The sequence below is a fragment of the Hypanus sabinus genome, chromosome 12 (genome assembly GCF_030144855.1).
Source record: "Hypanus sabinus isolate sHypSab1 chromosome 12, sHypSab1.hap1, whole genome shotgun sequence".
NCBI lineage: Eukaryota > Metazoa > Chordata > Chondrichthyes > Myliobatiformes > Dasyatidae > Hypanus > Hypanus sabinus.
In genome coordinates this window covers 106,641,699-106,658,896 of record NC_082717.1, presented here as the reverse complement: position 1 = coordinate 106,658,896, position 17,198 = coordinate 106,641,699, and the positions used below count along the sequence as shown (strand labels likewise).

The following is a 17,198-nucleotide window of genomic DNA, read 5'->3' as shown; positions in this document are numbered from 1 at the left end:
ATCTTTTTAGCCATAGCTCTAGTCACAACACAGGAAGAATCTGTGTTAGAATTCAACTCTGGTTCCTCTGACTCCATTGTCAAATGCACTTCAGGAAAAACTTGTCCACCTGCCAAGTCATTACCTAACAATAAAGAAATACCCTTCACAGGTAAACTATGCTGTAATCCTACTTTAATAAATCCTGTAACTAACCCTGACTTTAAATTTACTTTATGTAAATGTACAGGCATAAAATCACTTCCAACACCCCTTATGTAATTTACCTCACCAGTATCAGACTCTTCATTAAACTTCAACACACTGTCTAACATCAGTGATTGAGAAGCACCAGTATCCCTAAGGATTTTTATTGGCACCAGAGTAGATCCTTCCTTCAAGGATACAAACCCTTCAGTTATAAAATGATCATATCCCTTTCTAACTTGGTCAGACTCTAGCAAAGCCTCATTTGTTTTTATCAAACCCTGTAACTTTACAGGTGCTTCAGTATGTTGCACACAAGCATCTGGAACTGCTTCCTTCTCTTTCCTTTTCAATTTGAAACAGTTAGCTATTAATGGCCAGGCTTCTTACAATAGTTACAAATAAGACCAAACTCTCTTTCCTTCACAGGCTTTCCTTTCTCATCAACTTTCTCATTAACCTCTGATTTAATTTCAGATTTACCTGGAGTCTCCGTGTTATTTTTCCTCTTAAAAATTCTGCCCTGAGGAAATTTATTCTTATGGATTAAAACATACTCATCAGCTAATCTAGCACAGTCCTGCAATTTATCAGTATCCTTCTCATTTAAGTAGGTCCTTACTTCAACAGGAATGCTTCTTTTAAATTCCTCCATTAAAATCAGCTCTCTCAATGTATCATAGTCCCCATTTACATTTTTAGAAGAAACCCATCTCTCAAAACACATAGCTTTATCATAGGCAAATTCCACATAAGTTTTTTCCACAGACTTTTTCAAACTTCTGAATCTTTCCCTATATGCTTCTGGGACTAACTCATATGCGTTTAAGTTATGCCTCTTTACAGTATCATAATCAAGTGCTTGTGCAGCTGTTAAAGCTGTGTAAACTTGTTGTGCTTTGCCTTTAATTACACTCTGTAACAAAACTGACCATTTATCTTTCGGCCGCTCTGACATCCGAGCAATAGTTTCAAAATGTTGAAAATACCTTTCCACTTCTGTTTCACTAAATGGAGGGACCAATTTAATTTCTTGACTAGCAACAAACGTTTTTTTAGAACCAGAAGACTGATTTCCAGACCTTAATTCCTCCATTGCATATGCAAATTCTCTCTGCTTTTGTTCCATCTCCAATTTACACCTCTCCAAATCAGCTTTACTTTGTTCCAATTTCATTTGTTCGATTTGCAACTGCATCTCCAAATTACTTATTGGAAACGACTCTAAAATCGATTCATCAAAAACACCCGAGACCACATATGGTGACACGATTTTCCTCTGTATTACACCCTTAGATGTAGTCTGCAAAATACCTTTAAGTTGCAATCTACTAGCTATCTCAAACACCTCAGTTTTTTTCGCCTTCGCCAACACCTCCGCAGCTGGCGAAGCCAGAAACTCATCAATATTCATTGATGCCGAATACCACAACAAGCCAAACAAAAGAACCGAGTAATCCCCGTTTCCAAAACACCGATTTAAAAGTTAGCAAGCATTTAAACTCAAATGATTCAATCCAGACGCAGCCCCCATATTTAATGTTACGTATTCAGGCAACAATAAATATATGAGATCGGCAAGGGTTTCTTATAACAAACAACACGTTTATTAAACACAGAAAGCAAACCCCCCAAAAGTAACCAAACACTACCGTAACCGGAAACAGCTGCTGAGCGGCAGCCCAAACAGTTCTTAAAGTGATATTCCAAAAACAGTTCTTAAAAGTGGTATTGCCAAAAGTTCGATATGCTCACAGTCCATTTAAAAGGAGAGACTTTATAGGACGATTTAAATTCTCTTTCACGTCGCTTGCTTCGATCCCCGACGTCGATCTTCCCACGAAGAATTCACGAAACAGAACGGCTTAAAGGCACTGACCTTTCCTTCTCCACTACCTTCAATCCTTTCTAGTTAAACCTAGGGATTAACACGAAGATAGTCAACGAAATCCTTCCAAATAAGGATCAAACAAAGGTCGCCCCCGTTTCACCGTAGAAAGCGATTCTCCTCGATCTTTAACTTCCAACTTCCAATCTTTACTCTCCACTAATTTCGAACTAACAGGATCGTAAAGAACCTGCTGGCAATGACCTCTTAAACTTTAGGCATTAAATAAAAACTTAATCTTTCAACTAAACTGCGTCATCACTTAAAACACGCAGTGGCATGAAGTTAACCTGGCAAATCCAGCCACGAACTGCCCCTCCTCACAGGGTGGGGTCTACCTTTTATAACCTGTAAAAAAAAACCGTCACATGATCTCTACTGGCGGGAAAATGACGTCATTCCACCATCACAAGACCATCACCTCAAGTCCAGTACAGCTTCAACCCCAGTCACGTGACAAGGGCACCACTGTCATGTGTCACGAGTACGTAACAGTATGAACTCAAATCTATTGTTAGGTTGAGTGGGATTCAGAAATAGCAGAAATTGTGGGAGAGGGAGATGGTATTACAATTTGTTTCCATCAGTCCAGGGGAGGCACCTTTTGGGAAGGAACAGGAGGGAAGATGTGTGTTTGACGGAACTGAGGTTTGGACATACGGGGTTGCACTCCACTTTGCCACTTGTTGCGAAGTATGGGAATGGTGGTGAGGACCTTGTAATGTTCAATCAGGTTTGTGGGTCTGGCAGCTGAGACAGGAAATGCACTGACTTTGAATACAAAGAAAATCACACAAAACTGATACAGTACTAATGCGGTAGTGGCAATTCTACTTGGTCGGTGAGGAACTTTGCAAGCCACGCTATCCAGCGTCAAGTTCTTCACTCGTGAAAGTCTTTCCTCACTATATCTAGCACCTCTGGGGGAACTTTATTCCAACGCCCCAACTGCTTCTGCAGCAGAAAACAAAGTGGGTCTCCCCACTGTATCCCACGTGTGCATAACGACGTCACCATCTCCGCTCAAAGGCACAGACACCTATTCCAGCATTACCCGGATGAATGCCCAAGTACACTTTCAACGATCCTGAATAGCATTCGATAGTCACCCGGCTACATACAAACAGTAAAAATTCAACCGAACGTTCATGTTCCCCCAGTTACAGACACTACCAACCAGAATACTCAAACAAGCGTACATTCAACAAACATATGTAGTTAAAAATGCACACAAAGAGAGCGTACCTTCCCAATGGTCTCGCCTTAAACAAAGGGAGCAAGCCCCTTCCATGTGCTGTTAGATAGCCAGGGTATTTGAAACAGGACACCAGACAACTGTCCAATGGGAAAAGTAGCCGCAGTTTCTAAACTGACCAATCACAATGGAAGTGACTTTCAACAATCAAAATACGGCGCACCCCCCACAGGACACTCCATCCCTTGGAAGTTGTGAACATGATGATCGGACCGGTACGACTCTCAGGAACTCCCAGCTAAGCCATACAAAAAACACAAGAGTACAATAAACCCACGTCACCTCCCAGTATACAGCAGTAGTCCAGCAGTCTCGCTTTGCTCCAAAATGCCACCAGCCCCACCTCAGAGTGTGATAGCTAACGTGCTGATCCCCCACTAAATCTCAGACACTGACTCTGAGATATGATCGATCAGGTGAGTGATGTTACCTGCCCCGTCCGGAACGTAGGTGCAGCATTCTCGACCGTACAAGTGCCACCTTCCTTTGGGAGCAGGCAATCCAAGGCCATTGAAATCAGTTCCTGGGACAGTCTGGCTGACCATGCTGAGAAAGGCCATCACTCAAAACTTCCTTCCTTTGTAACAGCCCGCTTTCCAAGCAGCATGGGCAAGGTGCCCATCCTGGGCACTGGGGTGGTATACGTATGGCACCACATATCAACTGCGCCACCCTGTGAGATCCACGGGTAGGCTCAGGAACTGCATATCCAGTAGGTGCCATTCCGCCTCCAACAAGTACCCAGCCTCACACAGCTGTCCCAGTATACTGTTCCTGCTCACACTTGCCACCCGCCTTGCACCTGTACTCAGCAAACCACCGACACCAACACTCTGTCAGGTGGGGAAATCACGACTTGCCAATTATACGAATAGTACAGAGGAAGATACCAGTCCTTAAAACGCTCACCGGGGCTATCGAGGCCCAGGTCTCTTAATGCTGTTTGACTGGAATAGACTTCCAGTCTATTCCACTCTAGACTTCCAGTCTATTCCACTCTAGACTTCCAATAGACTCCCTCCCAGCTCCCCCATAACAGAATACCTAAACCCGAGAAGCCGGATAATTCCCCTAGTCTTATCCTTGTCAAGGGGATCAAAATCAGCGCCATCCTATCTGTGACGTAGTAAGGAGTCCTCATACAAATTCAGTAAATTGATCCATTGGACCAGTGTGCAGATTCGAACACCATCCCCAGGAATGTGTCACAGGATCTCCCACCACTTTGCATTCTGTAATGCAATGAGATGCAAATACACTCACTCCTGATTAGTCACTGGATATTTAGAAAACACATAAGGAACAGAACTACTAGAATTGCTCCCCAAATGCTCAGTTCTCTCTGAAATGTGGGCATCTCATACCTGGAATAAAGGTACCCAAATTTCTACCAAATTTCAACTCCCATTTCATGTAGCCAATGCGAAATGAGTCATCTCAAAATCAATGACACGAGGAAACAAGTAACAAATTAAAACACAACAAACGTGAAACAGACTTTGAAAATGAAACAAAGTACCTGAATAAATGAAAACTGGAAACAAAGTAACAGATTAAACATAAAACACAAAACCTGGGCTGTACTCCTCCTCTTCCCTTGTTTAAGGCAAGAATGTGCATGATGTCTGCACGCTCTTTGAACTACGAATGTTGGCTCAGTATTCAGCTTTGTAGTCTCTGTAACTTGGGGAACGTGAAAGATTGGTTGAATTTTTACTGTTTGTAAATAAATGATTAATATACCTTAAATGATTAATATACCTATTTGAAGTCGGTGCATGGTGATGATGGTGATCATGCTGCGGTATACTGCAGACATTCGTTGGAATGTGGGAAGCTGTTCAGGCGATTATTGGATAGATCTGTGGTAGCCATTCTGGCACCTGAGGCAAGGACAGTTAAATCCTGTAGATCCCTGGTGAACTTTTCATTCGAAGCGGGTTTGGGAGTTCGGATCTGATCCCTGTCACGCTCCTTTCGTTCTCCGTTACAGTCGGTGGCAGTAACGCCCCTTCCTGAAAAGTGCAGGTGGTAGGAGTGCGGCTCCGGGGCAGGGCTTTCATCAGCGCCGACGTCTGCACCGCGACTGAGCTCAGGTCACTGCTTGGTCCCACAAACCCAGGACGGTCCTGGTCATTTCCATCACTCTTAGCTCCACTATTCATACTTGGCACCCCAGACAGATGGGGCCCTCGTTCGGGGGGGGGGGGATTTCAGGCTGTAGGGGCAGCCATGGCTTCTCCAGTAGTTTGTAAGGTGTGTTTGGAAGCACACGTGGAGGGAATATGAGGGAATACTATCAAGCTCAAACTATCTAAATCCAGACATTAGAAACTCAGAACAAAAATATAGTTGGAGTTAATCTCTGATGAACAGGCTACCTTCCAGTCAATGTAAATACTAATTAGTGTTGCATAGAAAAAATCCTTCCATGGGCTTTCATTCTTGAGAAAATCACCGTTGTTCTACCTTCTCGTGTTCTGGGTCTTTCTACTTGTGAGAACGTGTTCTGTACCGTTCTTTCTGGGTACATATGATATCAAACAACTTTGTCCCGGGTAACAAGTAACCTGTAGCTTTCACTGAAGAAGTATGTCACACTCCAATGAGAAAGATGACTGCCCTCCCCTTCATATTCATTGGCATTGCCATCGATGAACTCACCTCCGTCTATCACCAGAGGTGCAGTCAGATTAATCAGAAAGTCTCCAGGAGCAGCCATGTAATATCTTGTAGTCTCTGTGGGACATGATGTAAAATTAAAATAATTCTATTGGAGAATACTGAGCTAAGTCACAGTTTGAAGACACAGACATGGCCCATTATGATGCAGACAGTAAATATTCAGATAATTTGATGGTCAGTACTGATGTCTGAGCTGTGTCTAGTTAGGAGATGGGGAATTGTTCCTCCGACCTGTGTTGAACCTCACTGTAACAGTGTGATGTCAGAACTCAGCATAGGGACAAAAATTCTCATTTGAAATGTTGTTCTTCTCCCATTGATGCCTTTTGTGAATCTTTTTACAGGTTAGAAACAGCAAAGACTGTGTGTAGTGGAATCTCAAACACAACAACAAGGGATTCTCTCACTCAGTCGAACAGCAAACACACCAGTGAGTTCACATGTTGGGAGAGGCCAGTCACCTGCTCTGTGTGTGAGATGATCCAATAACACACTAGTGAGTTTTGCAGTGGGGAGAGGCCAGTCACCTGCTCTGTGTGTGGGACGGGATCTACTCAGTAGTCCAACCTGAAGATACATCAGCAAGTTCACACCACAGGGAGAGGGTTCACCTGTTCGGACTGTGGGAAGTGATTCTTTCTGTCATCCAAGGTGATGATACACACCAGTGAGAGGCCATTCACCTGCTCTGTGTCGGAGAGCAGATTCACTCACTCAGCCAACCCACAGACAGACCAATGAGTTCACAAGGGAAAGAGACTTTTCAACTGTTCTGCGTGTGGGAAGACATTCACTCAGTCATCTGATCTGTTGACAAATAAACAAATTCACACTAGGGAAAAGCCATTCACCTGCTCAGGCTGTGGGAAGGAATTCTCAGTCATTTCAACTGAAGGTACAACAGTTAGTTCACACTGGGGAGGTGCCATTCACCTGCTCAGACTGTGGGAAGGGATTCACTCGGCCATGTGACCTAATGGCTCACCAGCGAGTTCACACCGGGGAGCGGCCATTTACCTGTTCAGACTGTGGGATGGGATTCACTTTGGCATCGATTCTAGTGAGACACCAGCAAGTTCACACTGGGGAGAAGCCGTTCACCTGCTCAGTCTGTGAGAAGGGATTCTCTTGATCATTTCAACTGATGGCAACAAAACTACATCAAAAATTACAATAAAAGCCAAATAACATTATGTAAAGTTTGAACCCTACTGGATGTTGCAGTGGAAAAGGAATAGACTGCACTGAATAAAGACTCAATGGTAAGTAATTAAAGGGATTAAAGAAACAGTGGTTTAATGTAGATTTAATAGTGGTTATGAATGCGATACAGAAATCGGTAATGAAGAGTAACGCAACTGGTTGTCAGAAGTTACAACAGGACATTGATAGGATGCAAAACTGGGCTGAGAAGTGGCAGATGGAGTTCAACCCAGATCAGAGTGAGGTAGTTCATTTTGCTAGGTCAAATACTATGGCAGAATATAGTACTAATGGTAAGACTCTTGGCAGTGTGGAGGATCAGAGGTGATCTTGGGGTCCAAGTCCATAGGACACTCAAAGCTGCTATGCAGGTTGACTCTGTGATTAAGAAGTCATATGGTGCATTGGCCTTCATCAATCGTGGGATTGAGTTTAAGAGCCGAGAGATAATGTGCTACAGCTATATGGGACCCTGGTCAGACCCCACTTGGAGTACTGTGCTCAGCTCTGGTTGCCTCACCATAGAAAGGAAGTGAAAACCTTTGAAAGGGTGCAGAGTTGATTTACAAGGATGTTGCCTGGATTGGGGAGCACGCCTTATGAGAATAGGTTGAGTCAACTTGACCTTTTCTCCTTGGAGCGATGGAGGGTGAGAGGTGACTTGATAGAGGTGTACAAGATAATGAGAGGCATTGATCATGTGGAGAGTCAGAGGCTTTTCCCCAGGACTGAAATGGTTAGCATGAGTGGACATAGTTTTAAGGTGCTTGGAAGTAGGTACAGAGGAGATATCAGGGGTAAGTTTTTAACGCAGACAGTGGTGAGTGCGTGGAATGGGCTGCCAGCGGCGGTGGTGGAGGTGGAAACAATAGGGTCTTTTAAGAGACTCCTGGATGGCTACATGGAGCCTAGAAGAATAGACGGCTATGGGTAAGCCTAGGTAGTTCTAAGGTAAGGGCACGTTCAGAACAGCTTTGTGGGCCGAAGGGCCTGTATCGTGCTGTAGGTTTTCTATGTTCTAACACTGGAGATCATAGAAGGTGGTTAAAGCAGATACAAAAGCTGCAGTAAAATGTGAATGGTTTGCTTTTAATTATGTGAAGTGTGGGGACACCTGAGTTCACTTGAAAGTGCGTGTGTGTAAGAGAGAAAGGAGAGCAGTCTGTTTAGTGTTTGCTCAATTTTGTGTTCCGAAATGTGTTAATATGTCAGGGTTCCTATGCAGTAGTTCTCCCTCTCCTGGTTTTTTGTAAAATATGTGAAAGCTTTTCACGGTGACTATTAACTGTTTAAGTTTTGCAGTTACTTGTGAAGGTTCTCAATGAAAAGAAGTACAAGCTTAGATTTGGGTTCTGTATTGTCTATATTCTATTTTGGTTTGTGTTTCCTTATTTGTTTTCCATGTATTTGATTTTAGGGAGACCCTAAAATATTCCACACTTGCCGGGCGAAATCCAAATGAAGAAAACTGGACAAATGTGCAGATCTGTATTCCAGATGTGAGGTGCCCATGTTTTTAAGGGATATAAACATTTGGAAAAATTGCTCATTTGGTACTCAGTTTAATTGTGAACTTGAAATTAAAATTTTGGGAAGACTGGAATACTTTGGGAGTAATTCTAAAAGTTGCTTTACAAACAAGACTGCTTTGTTTTATAGAATATAAAAAATGTTCAATACTTTTGAAATATTGATTTTAAGTTTGAGGTTTCTTGGAAAAGAGTTCTTTCTTGGAAAATCAGCGTTTTGGCACGTAAATTGCGAATGGAGGATGGTAGGGAGTTTCCCAGCGACTCAACTCTAATATAGTCTGTGGTTGACCTCCTGTCGACATCCCCAAGCAAGCGAGCTGGTGAGCAGGACTCCCTCACCTTTGACATAAACTAGCTAAGAAAACCATAAAGTATCAAAGCCGAAACTACAGTTCGTACAACCGGAAGTTAATTATCTAGGACCTATCCTATCCCAGGATATTGAGTCATTGATTGAAGCAATAGTTAAAGCCCCGCAGCTAACGACTTTTACGGAAATGAAGCATTTCTTGGGAATGACAGGATATTGTTTACAGTGAATTTTAGATTATGCAGCAATTGTTAGGCCCCTCCAGAAAGTCTCTCTTCCCAGTCAACCAGATCCATTATGCTGGATTCCGGAAGCCGAGGAGACATTTTAACGTACAAAAGAACCAATGATCTCTGGCCCTGCTTTGGGCCTCCCAATGGCTGTGTTCAGGCCACTTGGACTCAGGACCACAGGGGAAGACAAGTACCGATTGCTTATTTCAGTGCTCAGTTAGACCCAAAAGGCAGAGGTCTACCCGGTTGTTTTCAGCAATGGCTGCCTCTTGATTTGCAGTTCAGCAAATGCAATCATCTTACTCGTGTACATATCCCACGTTCAGCAGAAACGTTGCTGGCTTGCTGTGCCACCTAACACCCTCCCCCTGCTCGATAAAGTAAGTACGAAAGCAAGTCACTAATAAATCCGAGTGTTAGAATTACTCGCTGTGGAACTTTTAATGTGGCCACTCTTCTCCCCAGAGGAAGATGTCGATCCACACTGCCATGAAACTGTTACAATAAAACTTCGTGTGGACCTTACTGAAACTCCTCCTGTTAATGCTGAATTAATTTCCTTTGTTGACAGCTCAGCTCTCGCGCAGGACATGCAATTGTTTCCCTCACCCATGTCATGGAGGCAGCGGCTCTTCCCGTGCCTACTTTGGTACAACAAGCCAAACTGTTTGCGCTTACTGGGGTTGAGAACTTGCTAAAGGCCAGACTGTAATGCTTATACTGACTCATGCTATGCCTTTGAAGTAGCACCTGATTATGGACATATCAGGAAACTATGGTGCTTTTTTTTTAATCTTGGGAGGTTCCTCTATTTAAAGAAATATAAGTACACATACAAAACTTATCGGCAGCATGACGGGAGCCTAAACAGGTTGCTGTTACTAAATGCACAGCACATACTGGACAATTAGATGAGGGCAATAAAGCGGCAGATTGTAATGCAGAAGAGGCAGCAATTAGGTCCAGCCTTGTGCTGGAAACAAGAGGCCCCTCGTCGTTGGCCCTGATGACAGCTCCCACTTTGGAGGATGTACGGGCACTCCGATCCACTGCTCCATCAACGGAAGGGTGAAGGGGGAAAAACTGGGTAAAGCAGCACGATGGTAGGTGGCTTCACCCCAATGGATGCATTGTGGCCCTAGGTAAATGGTGCTAAGGATTTCCCGCTCTATTCACAATTTTACACATGGGGTGGAGGCAAGAGGTGAATAATTAATTAAGTAAACCAAATTTGGTATGCCCCTAGAGTATTTCAAGTTGCAGAGGAAATCTGTAGACAACGTATAATTTGAGCTTTACAGAATTGGGAAAACAGGTCCATACCCTGGCGTCAGTTGGGCCCTTTGTACACTTGGAGATGGACTTTACTGATTTGCCTCAATGGGAAGGGGCTAACTATGTATTAGTCAATATAGATGTCTTCTCATGATGGGCTGAAGCATTTCCTTGATGAACGAATGATGCAGTTATAGTGGCAAAATGTTTGTTAAAGGAAATAATCCCGCTAGTTGGGATCACCTGGACACTATCTAGGGACAATGGTACCCATTTCACTGATAAAGTCATTAAATTAATATGCAAAGCCTTGCAGGCGGATCAACGTTTCCATTGTAGCTACCATCCTCAGTCAGTGGGCCTAGTGGAAAGGATGAAATGAACAATTAAGAATAAATTTAGCAAAATGTGTGAGAAAACAGGACTGAAGTGGAAACAGGTTTTGTTTTTGGTTCTGATGACTATTTGATCCACTACAACTAGAACCTTTGGCTTGTCCTTACATGAGATCATAAATGGACAGCCCTTGCAGATGCCATCAGATGTGAGTTGGGCAGATCAAATAAACAATATCTAAATTGTTGGCAGAATTAATAGTGGTCTGTAGAGTAGCATTGCAAACTGAATGGTTTTGGACTTCCTTTTACCCAAAAAAGAGATATTTATTCCCTGATTGAACAAGTATGTTGGGTTTAAATAACAGGTGATTCCGAAGACATAACTCACTTTGCAAATCCTATCCAAGAGACCACCAAAGAGATCAAGAAAGTGGTTTACTGTACCCCATCAGGATAGATGTACAGAGCCTCTCAAAAGCAAGAGGTGGAGGAGTATGCCACATGATCAACTCTTCTTGGTGACAAGTATTTCAGTGCTGTCCCAGTTCTGCTCACTAGACCTGGAATATCTAGTAGTTAAGAGCCATCCTTTTTACCTTCTATGGAAGTTCTCCGGGGTCATTTCGGGAGTGGTATACATTCCACCTCAGGCCAATGTCGGTCAGGCTTTAGATGATCTGAGCAATTGATCAACATTCACGAAACAGTGCACCCTAACGCCTTCACCATTGTTTTAGATTTTAACCAGGCAAGTCTGAAAAAAAAAATCACTAAGCAATTACCATCAACAGATCACTTGCAATACCAGAGGAAACAACACACTGGACCATTGCTACATCACTATCAAGAATGCCTACCGTGCTATTCTACGCCCTCACTTCGGGACATCTGATCACTTGGCTGTACTTCTACTCCCTGAGTATAGGCAGGGACTGAAGGCTGCAGCAGCTGTAGTGAGGACCAGGAAGGTATGGACAGGGGAAGCACACTTTATTTTCAATCGTTATCGTGATTATTTTCGTGAACAGAAACGCTGCGGATTCAGATCTCTGCCGCTGGATCCTAATGTCCATCGCACTGAGACAGGTTAAATAAGGTCTTGGGTTCCGCTGGGTCCTAAAATACGCCGTATTGATACAGGCTGAATTAGGGACTTGAGCATCTGCGAATTTTGGTATCCGCGAGGAGTCCCGGAACCAATCCCTCGCAGATAAGGAGGGCCAACTGTACTTGGAGACGCAAAATAAAAAAGACCAAAGTCAGCAGGTTTTCTTTAAAGGAAATTCTTGCCTGACAAATCTGTTGGAATTTTTTGAAGAGATAACAAGCAGTATAGACAAAGAAGAATTGGTAGATGTTGTGTACTTGGGTTTTCAGATGGCCTTTGACTAGATGCCACATATGAAGCTGCTTAACAAGAGCCTGTGGTATTACAGGAAAGATGTTGGCCTGAAGAGAGCATTGGCTGATGGGCAGGAGAAAAGGAGTGTGAATAAAGGGAGCCATCTCTTGTTGGCTGCTGGTGACAAGTTGTGTTCTACACGGGTCTGTGTTGGGACTGTTTCTTTTTGCAATTTATGTCAATGATGATGGAATTTAAAGAGCAAACACAAGGAAATCTGCAAATGCTGGAAATTCAAACAACAACACACACAAAATGCTGGTGGAACGCAGCAGGCCAGGCAGCATCTATAGGGAGAAGCACTGTCGACGTTTCCGGCCGAGACCCTTCGTCAGGACTAACTGAAAGGAAAGATAGTAAGAGATTTGAAAGTAGTGGGGGGAGGGGGAAATGCGAAATGATAGGAGAAGACCGGAGGGGGTGGGATGAAGCTAAGAGCTGGAAAGGTGATTGGCAAAAGTGATACAGAGCTGGAGAAGGGAAAGGATCATGGGACAGGAGGCCTAGGGAGAAAGAAAGGGGGAGAGGGAGCACCAGAGGGAGATGGATTTGATGGCTTTGTGGCTAAGTTTGTGGACATTATAAAGGTGGGTGGTGGGGCAGGTAGTGTTAAAGCAGAGAGGCTACAGTAAAAGTTAAAAAGTTTAGGAGAATGGGCAAAGACATGGTAGATGAAATACAGTAGGGGTTCATCTGGGATTCACTGCTGTTAAGAAATGATTAAGCGGTTTGTATGTTTAAGCATGTTTAAACTAGTGGTCACCAACCTTTTTAAGCCCAAAATCCCCTACCTTGGCCTTAGTGAAAGGCACGATCGACCTACTAAATCATTTAGAGAAAAAACAGCTCAGATTGTACTTCCAACTTGAGGCCTTTTATTTGGGCTAATTGTATTTGAATTACATAAAATGCTTTTGTCAAACTTTCAAATTAATTCAACCAAGAAAACAATAATTAGCATATTAAATGGGGCATAGCCATCTTTCTTTAAGAATATTACAATACTTCATACCTTTAATTCCAAGTTTCATTATTTAATTTTATTTCAACACAAAAAAAATGTATAAAAATTGACTGTTGCTCTCAGTCTGATGACTGGGGCTGAATACTTTCTGCTAGTTCCCTGAAATTTAGCTCTATAACTGCAGACAGCCAGTCTGAGGACTGTCTGTGAGGTGTCTGTCAGTAAGACAGCTCCTGTACTTAGATTTAATAATTTTCATCTGTGAAAATGCAATTTCACACAGGTAAGTTGACCTGGAGTAGGCACGGACTTTTAGTACACGTGTAGTGAGATGAGGAAGCTTTTCCCTGCTGACAAGCCCCCAAAAGTCACTGCCCTTTGATCTTGCTTTAAGCTTGATGTCATTTTGCAAATCAATTATTTCCATTTCAATATCAATATCAATATTCTTGTGTTTAGCCAAAAGGTGACTTACACGAAATGATGCTTCAATAGCAGCCTTATTTGGGCAGTATGTTTTGTGAAAAATGATTGCTGGGCCTTCAACCCCGATTTCAGCTCCTCAACTTTCGCCTTTGCCATGCTAGCTAGCCACCTTGCAGGATATCACCAGCGAGTGTGTTATAGTGATGCTTGCGACAATCTGTACTCTTATCTAATCTCACTGGTCACTTTGATGCAGCACAAGTTACGCTGAAAAAACAGCTAAATCAAAAGAGAGAGAGGGGCGCTAACTTTTCAGTAAAAACTAAAATTCATGCTAATTACTAGCACACTATTTGAAATGCTAAACATGAATTCACTCTATCAAAGAATTTGAAGAAAGAAAGAGCAGTACAACTGATCAAACTTTTGCATAACTGACGCAATATAAGTAGCAGCATAGTAGAATCAAAACCGATTAAAGTTGATCAGATTTTAGTTAAGTCATGATTGCATAAGTGAGTCATCTTTACCCACACGTGGTGACTTCTTTCGCCGTTGGACAGTTTGCCCGTTTATTTATGTTTGAGATAATCTAAGCTCTCCCACGCTCCATGGAAATTTGACAGACGGTGGCAATTGTCACATGATGTCACACACGTGACGCATGATGCTGGGCAGTGGAAAAAGAAAAACACAATAACCAGGGGAAGCAACTAAGTGTGGGTTGAAAACGGCTCTAGGGGTAAAATTTGCTTTAGCATCAAAAGGTTTATCAGGTATAATGTATTTGTATTTATTTTTCATTATTTTTTGGGATCTACTGGGAAAGTCTCAAAGATCGACTGGTTAGCAACCACTAGTTTAAACTAACATCAGGGAAAGTGAGTAAGGTACGTTATTATTGGACGCTGCAGAGAAAGGGTTGGTCCAATTCAGAGATTATCTACAAACGATGCTTGAGCAGAGTGGATGTCCAAATCTGTGATGAACCTGTGTTCAGAGTGCTAAGTTTTTTTTCAGGGCTTAGGGAACACTGAGTGAATGCCACTTTGCAGGGAAGGATGTCATGTTAGTCCAGACCAGCTGTGATGTGACTGAAGTCCTGCTGCCTGATAGGTTGGGAGATCCTAAAGAGGTGGAGCCATGGGCAGTCAATAGTTTTCGAGAACAGGGGTATGTAGCCGAGGGTGAAAACTTTAAAAACAAGTTGTTCTCATTTCTGCGAAGTGAGGGAAAGGAGTTGTCTGATGTGAAAGCTCTAATGGGTCCTTCAGAGGTTGATTTCCGAGTTGGTTTTGGATATTCCAGCTGGTTATCAAATGCAGAAATGTATCTGCAAAGAGCCAGTTATTGTAGGCTGGAAGTGTTCTCTGGAGTCAAGCCCACAACCAATGGGGTAGAAAAATATGAGGCTGGGGCTGAGCAGACATCTCAGTTACTGAATGAATGGCAGTGCTCAGATGATTTGGAAAAAAAAGACACTGGTCGAGAGCTTAAAGGGTCCAGCGGCTGATATAGTGAGGCTGCTAAAGACAGAAAACCCATTCCCCACATCAGCTACTTACCTGCAAGCTCTGGAAGATGCTTTTGGCACTGCTGAAAGTGCAGCCAATCCGATGATGAAGTTTGGGCTTACGTTCCAGGAAGAACAAATGCTGTCCGCCTACATTTTTATGTTGGAGAAACTGCTGCATTGTTTGTACCACAAAAGGGGCATTCAACTGTCTTGAGAGAAATTGCTTGAGGATGGAGAATGTTGTGAAGGACACTGCCACACGCTGTGATTGCTCTATGGGTCTGAATGATCTGCAGGATGTGCACTCCATCTTTTACGGAGTTACTCAGAGAAGTTAGAAAGGAGGAAAGCGTGATTGAGAAACAGGAGTTTCCAAAAGCAGAGTAGTATCTTCAGTGATAGCCTCTGTCGCCAAAGTGCCCCCTGATACCAAAGTGCCCCCTGATACCACAGAGAGAGAGATTTTAAGGAATGAGGTGGAAAACCTTTGAGCTGAGCTGATTTGATGGACACCTGCTAAAGTTTCAACTAAACAGGATACGTCTGTTGGGAAACCGACCCACCTGTAGGACTCATGATGCAGCGGAATGCTGCTGAACAGGGGCTCTTGACTACAGAAACACGCCCTAAAGAACGGTGGGGAAGCATCGGGAGTGTCACCCATGGCTGCCCCTATACCCAGAAAACCCCATTAACGAGAGACCCATCTATCCAGGGCCTGGGTATGGATCGAGGGGAAAGGACCGGGTTGTCCTGGGTGTGCAGGGCCACAGTGTGTCCGGAGCTCACAGCAATTGTCTCTCATTTGTGGTGCAGACACAACCCCTACCTGGAGCCCCAATCCTACCTTCTTCTTTTGTGCTAATTAATGGCAGCTCACACCTCTCAGGAAGCTGTATTACTGCCACCAACTGTAACGGAGAATGAAGAGAGACGTGACAGGGATCAGATCCAAATTCCCAAACCTGTTTTAAGTAAAAAGTTCACCAGGGACCCATGCAACTTAACCGTCCCTGCCTCAGGTGGCAGAATATCCTGCAAATTAGGTACCCCAAAGATCCCCAATAATTGCCCAAACAGCTTCCCACATTACAACAAATATCTGTGGTATACCACACCCTGATCACATATTCCACCGTCTCTGGGGCCTTACAAAAATAACACCACCCATTCCCATGCTTAACAACAAGTGCCAAGTGGAGTGCAACCCCGTATGGTCAACCCTCAGTCTCGTCAACCACACATCTCCCCTCCTGTTCCTTCCCGAAAGGTGCCTCCCCTGGACTGATGGAAACAAATTGTAATGCCACCCCCCTCTCCCAGTTTCTACTATTTCCCAATCCCAGCCAACCTAATACAAGATTTGACATCATAATTTCCCACATTGACTATAATCCCTGCCTCTGACTTAGTAAGTGGCTGTTTTGCAAGAACATAGACAGACAGACATACTTTATTGATCCCGAGGGAAATTGGGAAATACAGTTGCACCAACCAAGAATAGTGTAGAAATAAAGCAATATAAAACCATTGTTACGTACTCGTGACACGTGACAGTGGTACCCTTGTCACGTGACTGGGGTTGAAGCTATACTGGACTTGAGGTAACGGTCTTGTGATGGTGGAGTGACATCATTTTCCCGCCAGTAGAGGTCATGTGACAGGTTTGTTTACAGGTTATAAAAGGAAGACCCCTCCCTGTGAGGGGATGCAGTTCGTGGCTGGATTTGCCATGTTGACTTCATGCCACTGCGTGATTTAATGTGATGACGCAGTGTAGTTGAAGGAAAAAGTTTTTATCTGATGTCTAAAGATTAAAAGGTCATCGCCAGCAGTTTCTTTACAATACTGCTAGTTGAGAATCAGTGGAAAGTGAAGATCAGAGTTCAGGAGTTAAAGATCGAGGAGAATCCCCTTGTTTGATCCTTATTCGGAAGGAATTCGTTGACTGTTCTCGTGTTAATCTCTGCGGGATAGCAGAATAG

General features: G+C 43.3%; 1 long non-coding RNA gene across 1 annotated transcript; it reads right to left on the bottom strand.

Moving 5' to 3' along the window:
* Window positions 1-1,627: 1,627 nt before the first annotated feature.
* Window positions 1,628-15,642, bottom strand: LOC132403271 (uncharacterized). Its single transcript, XR_009515228.1, has 4 exons — window positions 11,763-15,642; window positions 11,502-11,659; window positions 5,994-7,124; window positions 1,628-2,104 (listed from the first exon to the last, which is right to left on the bottom strand). It is a non-coding gene; the product is annotated as an uncharacterized LOC132403271 (long non-coding RNA).
* Between the last annotated feature and the right edge of the window lie 1,556 nt (window positions 15,643-17,198).